This window comes from Petaurus breviceps, unplaced genomic scaffold (genome assembly GCF_028583685.1).
Source record: "Petaurus breviceps papuanus isolate PSGF00001 unplaced genomic scaffold, PetGlider_PUasm1.0 90416, whole genome shotgun sequence".
In the NCBI taxonomy this organism is placed as follows: domain Eukaryota; kingdom Metazoa; phylum Chordata; class Mammalia; order Diprotodontia; family Petauridae; genus Petaurus; species Petaurus breviceps.
This window is the reverse complement of record NW_027187244.1, coordinates 3,045,890-3,053,586: the sequence shown is the minus strand read 5'-3', so window position 1 is coordinate 3,053,586 and position 7,697 is coordinate 3,045,890. Positions and strand designations below refer to the sequence as shown.

General features: G+C 37.7%; 1 pseudogene; it reads right to left on the bottom strand.

The window, feature by feature from the left end:
* Positions 1 to 354: 354 nt before the first annotated feature.
* Positions 355 to 903, bottom strand: LOC138177445 (large ribosomal subunit protein P1 pseudogene; annotated as a pseudogene).
* Between the last annotated feature and the right edge of the window lie 6,794 nt (positions 904 to 7,697).

Sequence of the window (7,697 nt, the reverse complement as noted above, 5' to 3'; positions counted from 1 at the left end):
GGTTATGGGGAAGCTAATGAAATTTTCCTGCAACTATGCAGCCATCTTGGCTCCTCCCCAATTCTGTTTTTTTAAGCCATTCTTCTCCTCATAACCTTTTTTTTCTCTCTTGCCATTTGTTCTAGTCTGTTTTTTAAGGTGTTATTTTCTTCAGTATTTTCTTTGTGTCTCCTTTACCAAGGTTTTACCTTGTTTGTGTGTGTGTGTGTGTGATTTTCTTGCATCACTCTCTCCTTTGTTTCCCTTATTTTCCCTCTACCTCTCTTATTTGATATTCAAAATATTTTTGAACTCTTCCATGATCTGAGACCAATTAATATTTTCCTTGGAGCCTTTGGATGTAGGATCTTTGACTTTGTTATATTCTTTTATTTTTTTGAGTTAAGCTTTTTATTTAATGTTACAAAAAAATATTTAGTCAAACAGACCGAAGCCCATGTCATCATCGGACTCCTCGGATTCTTCTTTTTTTGCTTCCTCTTTCTTCTTCTCCTCAGCTGGGGCAGCTGTGCTAGCAGGAGCAGCCCCTCCAGCAGGGGCAGCACCACCAGCTGCTGGGGCAGGTCCACCAACTCCTACATTGCAGATGAGACTTGCAATGTTGACATTGGACAGGGCCTTGGCAAATAATCCAGGCCAGAATGGTTCAACATTTACACCTGCTGCTTTAATGAAGGCATTGATTTTATCTTCCGTGACAGTAACCTCATCGTCGTGAAGGATGAGGGCAGAGTAGATGCAGGCGAGCTCAGAGACGGCCATTTCAGTAGACGGATGAGGAGAGGCTTGTTTGTAGTGGTGCTAGTCGCCAGCTGAAGTGAGGGTTCACCCCAATGTGGCCTTAGCTTCCGAAGGAGAACCGAGCACCTTACAGACAACTGAAGAGAAATGACTTTGTTATATTCTTGAGAGTGTTTTGGTTTTCCATGTCATCACAGTGATTTTATAGTCATATTGTTTTCTGTTGTTTGCTTATTTCCCCAGTCTACTAATTGAGTTTTGACTCTTTCATAGAGTAGGGCTCTATTTCCAGAGTGGAGGTTGAACTCTCCTAAACTTCAGGGGTTTTGTGCAGTTGTTTTCAGAGATACTTCTAGGGACCTATAAGTTTTCACTTTTTCCTAGGTGGCATAATCTAAGGAGAGGTGTTTATTCCTCTCCTTGCCTGTGCTATGGTTTATGAGTGACTTCAACACTCTTTTCAGTCCTGGAACTGAGGAGAAGCTTTGTTCCACTGTGGACACAAGTTCTTGGTGAGTTAGTGGCCCTCCTTGTGCTGGGACTGCCAACCAGGTCTGTGACCTGGATCCAAGTATGGGTAAAGCAAAAAAGTCCTGCCTCAGTGCTAACAATGAAACCTCTGTTGTCTCATTTTAAGTAGTAGTTTGACCCCCTAACCACCTGTGAATTGAGACCTCCAGAAGCAGCTACTGCAGTTACCAATTTAATACTGATATAGTAGTGCCTAAGGTCTCCTCATGGTTTGCTGAAGCTGGAATTATACTGATGGCACTTGCACTGGACATGGCTCAACTCTTACCTATGTGTGACAGAATTTTCCTGCCAACCTTGAAAGCTATTTTTGGCTGGAAAATTGTTTCACTTCAGGTTTTTTGTGGATTCTGCCATTCTAGAATTTTTTAGCCATTATTTATAGGTTTTGGGGAGTGGTTGGGGGAGAGTTCAGGTAAGTACCTGCCTTTGCTCTACCATCTTGGCCCCACCTCTGCTGAGAGAACTCATTATATCTGTTTAAGCAGCTCCTTGGTATTCTGGACCATACCTAGGTTACTGCCTTACATAGTAAAGTCTCCTCATTTATTTCAGCATTAAACGAAGCCCAGGGGTGAGGGGAAGGAAGTGGGATCTTAACTGAAGTCCCTTCTTTGGGTATACAGTATGATTATTTGATTTATTTTTCATTCAATTGATTTTATTCTTAGTATATTCATTGAACAGAGCTTGTGTATGTATATATTCCAACATACATACTTACTGTGTGCCTATCATCATCCTATCCTGTAATAAGATCTTGGCATTCAAAGACAAAGAAAAAAGTCTCTTCCCTCAAAAAAGTTTCAATTGTATTAGGAAAATACTTTACAGAACACATGGCATCTGAATTGAACCTTGAATTAAGACAAAGTTTCTGAAAGGTAGAGATAATGGAGTATGCATTTTAGGTATGGGAAATGACTTATGAGTATACACAGCAGGTGAAGTGGAGAACAGAGCGCTAATAATCCATTTGGTTAAACTTAAAATTAATGAATACTCAGAACACTCTTTATACTTTACTACCTCCATAGTTTTATTCATGGTGTTCCCTATACCTTCCATTGACTAATATATTGCATTCACCATCTGAACCTATATAATTTGTCACTGTGAGCAACACTTTCCTTTCAGATATTCTTTCCTATATTGGCTCCCTGATTTATAATAATCATAGTTTCTCAGAGCTAGAAGGACTACCTTGAACAATCTCAAAGAGTAGGAAACACTTTAGTAAAGGGTATAAGGATCCTGGGCTTGGAATCAGTAAAACCTGAACTCAAATCCTTCTTCAAAACCTAGCTGTGTGATGCTGAATGAGTCAATTAATCTTTCTTAGCATCAGTTTCCTCACCTGCAAAATGGGGGTAATAATAACTCCCATTTTTACAGTGCCGGGCACTATACTAAACACTTTACAGTTATTAGCTCATTTGAGTCCCACAATAAGGATTAGTACTATTATCATCACCATTTTTACACATGAGGAAACTGAGGCAAATACAGATTTTTTTTTAAGTGACTTGCCCAGGGTGACACAACTAGTAAATATCAAAAATTGACCTGACATTCCAGTCTTTCTGGCCCATTGCTCTATTCTCTCTGCCATCTCACTGCCTCACAATAAAAATTATAATATTTACCTAAAATTATGTACAAAAATTAGTACTTAATTAAAATGAAGATGAAATAACTTGTTTTTAGTGTCATTTTAAAAATTTGCTTTAATGTTTGTAAAAGGTTAAATAAAGTCAGGTTATTTTTTATTATCACTATTATTGTTGTTATTGTAATAAAGGCTCAAGCCTATATACACCAGATTTTCCACAATGGTAGAGAATGGTTACTCAGTATTCTGTACCTGAGTTTGGAAGAGAAGAGACTCTTATATTTCTGACTTCAGGAGTTGGGAGAGAAAATGCATGGTTGTAGTCTCTCTTCAGGGAGAAGTCTCTGAACAAAGAGAAAAACTTTGAGAATACTTGACATATAGGAGAGTCAGCACTTTTACTACATCTGTTTCCAGCTTAACACACTAGAGACAGGGCATTTCTCCTTGGGTGAGGTCAGCTGTTCTCTCTGTGTCTGTCTGTCTCTATTTCTGTCTCTGTATGTCTCACTCTCTTTTGAACTATCTTGACCCAGGTGAAAGAGTACAGTATTTTTGTCAATTCATTGGTATATTCATATACATATATATATATATATATGTATATATATATATATATATACACACACACACACACACATCTATATATACACATATATACACACACATATATACATATACATATATATATATACACACAAAACTCTACTGATTTTTGTTTGCTATTGGCTTAAATAAAAGGGTTTATTTTTATCTTCTATCTACTATGTGTGATGATCATTGTATAATTGGCATTTGGTGGGAAGACAGTAAAGCTTCCAGATATATAACTTGGGAACTCTAGATTAAAGGGATAGAAAAAAAAGGGGTACACCTTAAATATAGGAAAGAAATTTTCTCTTGACCAAAGCTTTCAGAGAATCAGCCTTTATGGCTCTAATCTCCTGATGCCCTTCTGTAAGAAATCAAAGACTCTTAGTGAAGGCTGAAGAGAATAGACTATAGTGATAGTTATTCATGACTATCTGTGAGCTATATCTAGACAGTCCATGTGAACATTTTTAATCTACATAGGCAGCACAGGGGCAATCTTACATTATTATTATAGTTTTAATGACCTATTCCAACTTTGTTGTTGTTGTTGAATCATATTTCAGTCATATACAACTCTATGTGATTCCATTTGGGGTTTTCTTAGCCAGGACAGTGGAGCAGTTTGCCATTTCCTTCACCTATTTCAACTTTACCTGAATAACATTTTTTCTCTATAACATTGCTGAATGTGTGCATGCAGACTTTGCTCAAACATCTCTCTAATATGGAAAAAAAAACCCATATTACCTATAGAGATGGGCAGCCCATTCTACTTTTGGGCATTTTCAGTTTTTAGAATTTATTTTTCACTATATACTGAGCTGAAATCTTCTTTGGTGTAGTCTATTGAATGAAAGTCATAATGTTTTTTAATATGGACTTCCTATAATACAATTACTTTAGAGTGACATTCAAAATTTTCTAATTATCACTTTGGACTGATATTGATAAAGTTACAAAGAGATAAATAAGTATTATGATTTCTATAGGATCAGAGGTTTAGATCTAGTAGGAATCCAAATATCATCTATTTCAATGTCTGTTGCAAATTCCCATTTTCCAAAAGATGGGGAAAGCATTATTAAAACATTGAATCTTGGGGTGGCCAGGTAGCACAGCAAATAAGAGCACCGGCTCCAGTGTCGGGATGACCTGAGGATCAAATCTGGGCTCCAATACTCAGCATCACACCCAGAAATAACTGTCCGTGTAACCTTGAGCAAATTATTTAACCCCAATTGCTTAAAAAAAAAGAAATTATCAATGGAAAAAAATTTCTGACATACTAGATCCAGAGAGTAAAACAGTAATTAGAAGAATTCTCCAATATCCTCCTAAAAGAGATCCTAAAATTTAAACTCACAGGAATATTATAACCAAATTCAAAAGCTCCCAGGTCAAAAAGAAAATATTGAAAGCAACCAGATAAAACTCAAAAATTGTGGAATCATAGCCAGGATAACACAAGATTTAACAGCTTCTACCTGAAAGGATCTGAGGGCTTGGAATATGGTTCCAAAGGGCAAAGGACTTAGGATTAAAACCAATAATCACTCAGAAAAACTTAGTATTATCCATTGGAGCAAAATGAATATATAATGAAATAGAGCAATTTCAAAATTACTTATGGAAAGACCAGAACTGAGTAGAAAATTTGACTTTCTCATAAAAGACTTAGGAGAAGCATAAAATGGTAAATAAGAAGGGGCGGCCAGGTGGCTCAGCAAGTAAGAGCACTGGCTCCAGTGTCAGGATGACCTGGGGATCAAATCCGGGCTCAGATACTTAGCACCGCACCCAGAAAATAACTGGCCATGTAACCTTGAGCAAGTTACTTTACCCCCATTGCTTTAAAAAAATGGTAAACAAGAAAGAGAAATTTTAAATGAACCAATAAGGTTAAACTGTGTACATTTCTACATGGGAAGATAATACTTGTAACTCCTAACAACTTTGTCATTCTTAGGGCAGTTAGAAGCAAAATACATTGACAGAGGGCATGTGTAAATTAACTATGGAAGGAAAATATTTAAAAATAAAACAAAATTATAGTTGAGAAAGAGGTATGACTATAATGGTATGATATTTACAAAATAAAATTAAGGGGTAAGAAAGAGGAATCCATTGGGAAAAGGTAGAAGGGGAAGAAAGAATTAGGTAAATTATCTCATAAAAGAGGTATGAAAGAGTTTTTACAAAGGCAAGGAAGATCAAGTTTAGGAACTCAAGTGTAGCTAAATAAATTTTATACTGACTTGACTCCCCCACTCCCAAATATGCAATAAGAATTTCAATATAAATTTCACAATTGGGACCCAGTGAGTGGGAGTGCATGACTTTTGCCCCTGGGGCAAGAAGCTGCTGAGATGCCAGCATAGCCAGCTAGTGCCATGTGGCAGCTTCAGCTCCTGGCCTGCAGAGTGTAGGGGGAACAAGCACCAGTTTGAGGGGTAATTGCTCTTGTTTTCACCTTCTTGGATCTTGATTGCAGTCTAGGGTGGAGGTCCTAGGGTGTGTGTCCAGCTTGCCAGAGCTTGTGGAGACCTCAGAGAGGGGACCCATCTAATACCTCTGGCAACTACGAAAACCCCAGCATTTGGGATGAAAGCTCCCCTGTCTTTTGGCAGAGTCCTACTGTGACAAAGCCCAGGGGTCAAGAGACTGAGGGGAGACATGACCAGGCAAAGGAAACAAAGCAGACAGATGATTCCAACATTACAATCCTATTTTGAGGAGCAAAGCATGGAACAGGAGGAAGACACTGAAGTCAGAACTCCTGCACCAAAAGCTTCAAAGGAAAATATGAGCTGGTTACAGGCCATTGAGGACCTTAAGAAGCAGATAAGAGAAGTGGAAGAAAAATTGGGAAGAGAAATGAGAACGATGCAAGAAAATCATGAAATGAGAGTCAACAGCCTGACTGAGGAAAATACTACCTTAAAAAATAGACTGACTCAAATGGCAAAAGAGGCTCAAAAAGGCAATGAGGAGAAGAATGCCTTAAAAAGCCAAATTTGCCAGATGGAAAAAGAATCTCAAAAGCTTAATGAGGAGAATCATTGCTTCAGAATTAGAGTGGAGCAAATGGAAGCTAATGACTTTATGAGAAATCAAGATGCTGTTAAACAGATCCAAACAAATGAAAGAATAGAAGGCAATGTGAAATGTCTCATGGGAAAAACCACTGACCTGGAAAATAGATCCAGGAGAGATAATTTAAAAATTATTGGATTATCTGAAAGCCATGATCATATTAAAAACCTAGAAATCATCCTCCAGGAAGTTCTCAAAGAAAACTGCCCTGGTGTCTTAGAACCAGAGGGCAAAATAGAGGTTGAAAGAATCCATTGATCACCTCCTGAAAAAGATCCCAAAAGAAAACTCCTAGGAATATTATAGCCATGTTCCAGAATTCCCAGATTAAGGAGAGAATATTACAAGCAGCCAGGAAGAAGCAATTTTAATATTGTGGAAACACAATCAGGATAACTCAGGATCTGGCAACTTCTACACTGAGGGATTGAAGGAATTGGAATATGATATTCCGGAGGTCAAAGGAGCTGGGATTAAAACCAAGAGTCACCTACCCAGCAAAAGTGAGTATCATGTCTCAGGGGAAAATATGGCCATGCAGTGGAATAGGGGACTTTGACGCATTCTTCCTGAAAAAACCAGAGTTGAATAGAAAACTTGACATTCAGATACAAGAAGCAAGAGAAGCATGAGAAGGTAAACAGGGAAAAGAAATCATAAGGAACTTATCAAAGTTGAATTATTAACATTCATACATGGAAAAACAATAATTGTAATTTATGAAACTTTTCTCAGTATTTGAAGGGAATAGAAAAAAATATATATATATGTGGTTACATGGGCATATGAATATATATGTGAATGTGTGTATATATATATTTACAGGTATACATAGAGGGCACAGGAACAATTTAACAGGAAGGGGTGATACTTAAAAGGTGAAATTAAGAGATGAGAGAGGAATATAATGAGAGAGGAGTTGGGGAGAGATAGAAGGGGTTAAACTATCTCGTATATAAGAGGGAAGGGGAAATGGTTACAATGGAGGGGAAGAATAGGAAGGCAAAAGGGAATGGGTAAACCCTATTCCCATTGAACATGGCTTGGGGAGAGAATGAAATACACACTAAATAGGGTATCTCACCCTACAGAAGAGTAGGGGGAAGGGGAACGGGGGGGATGATGG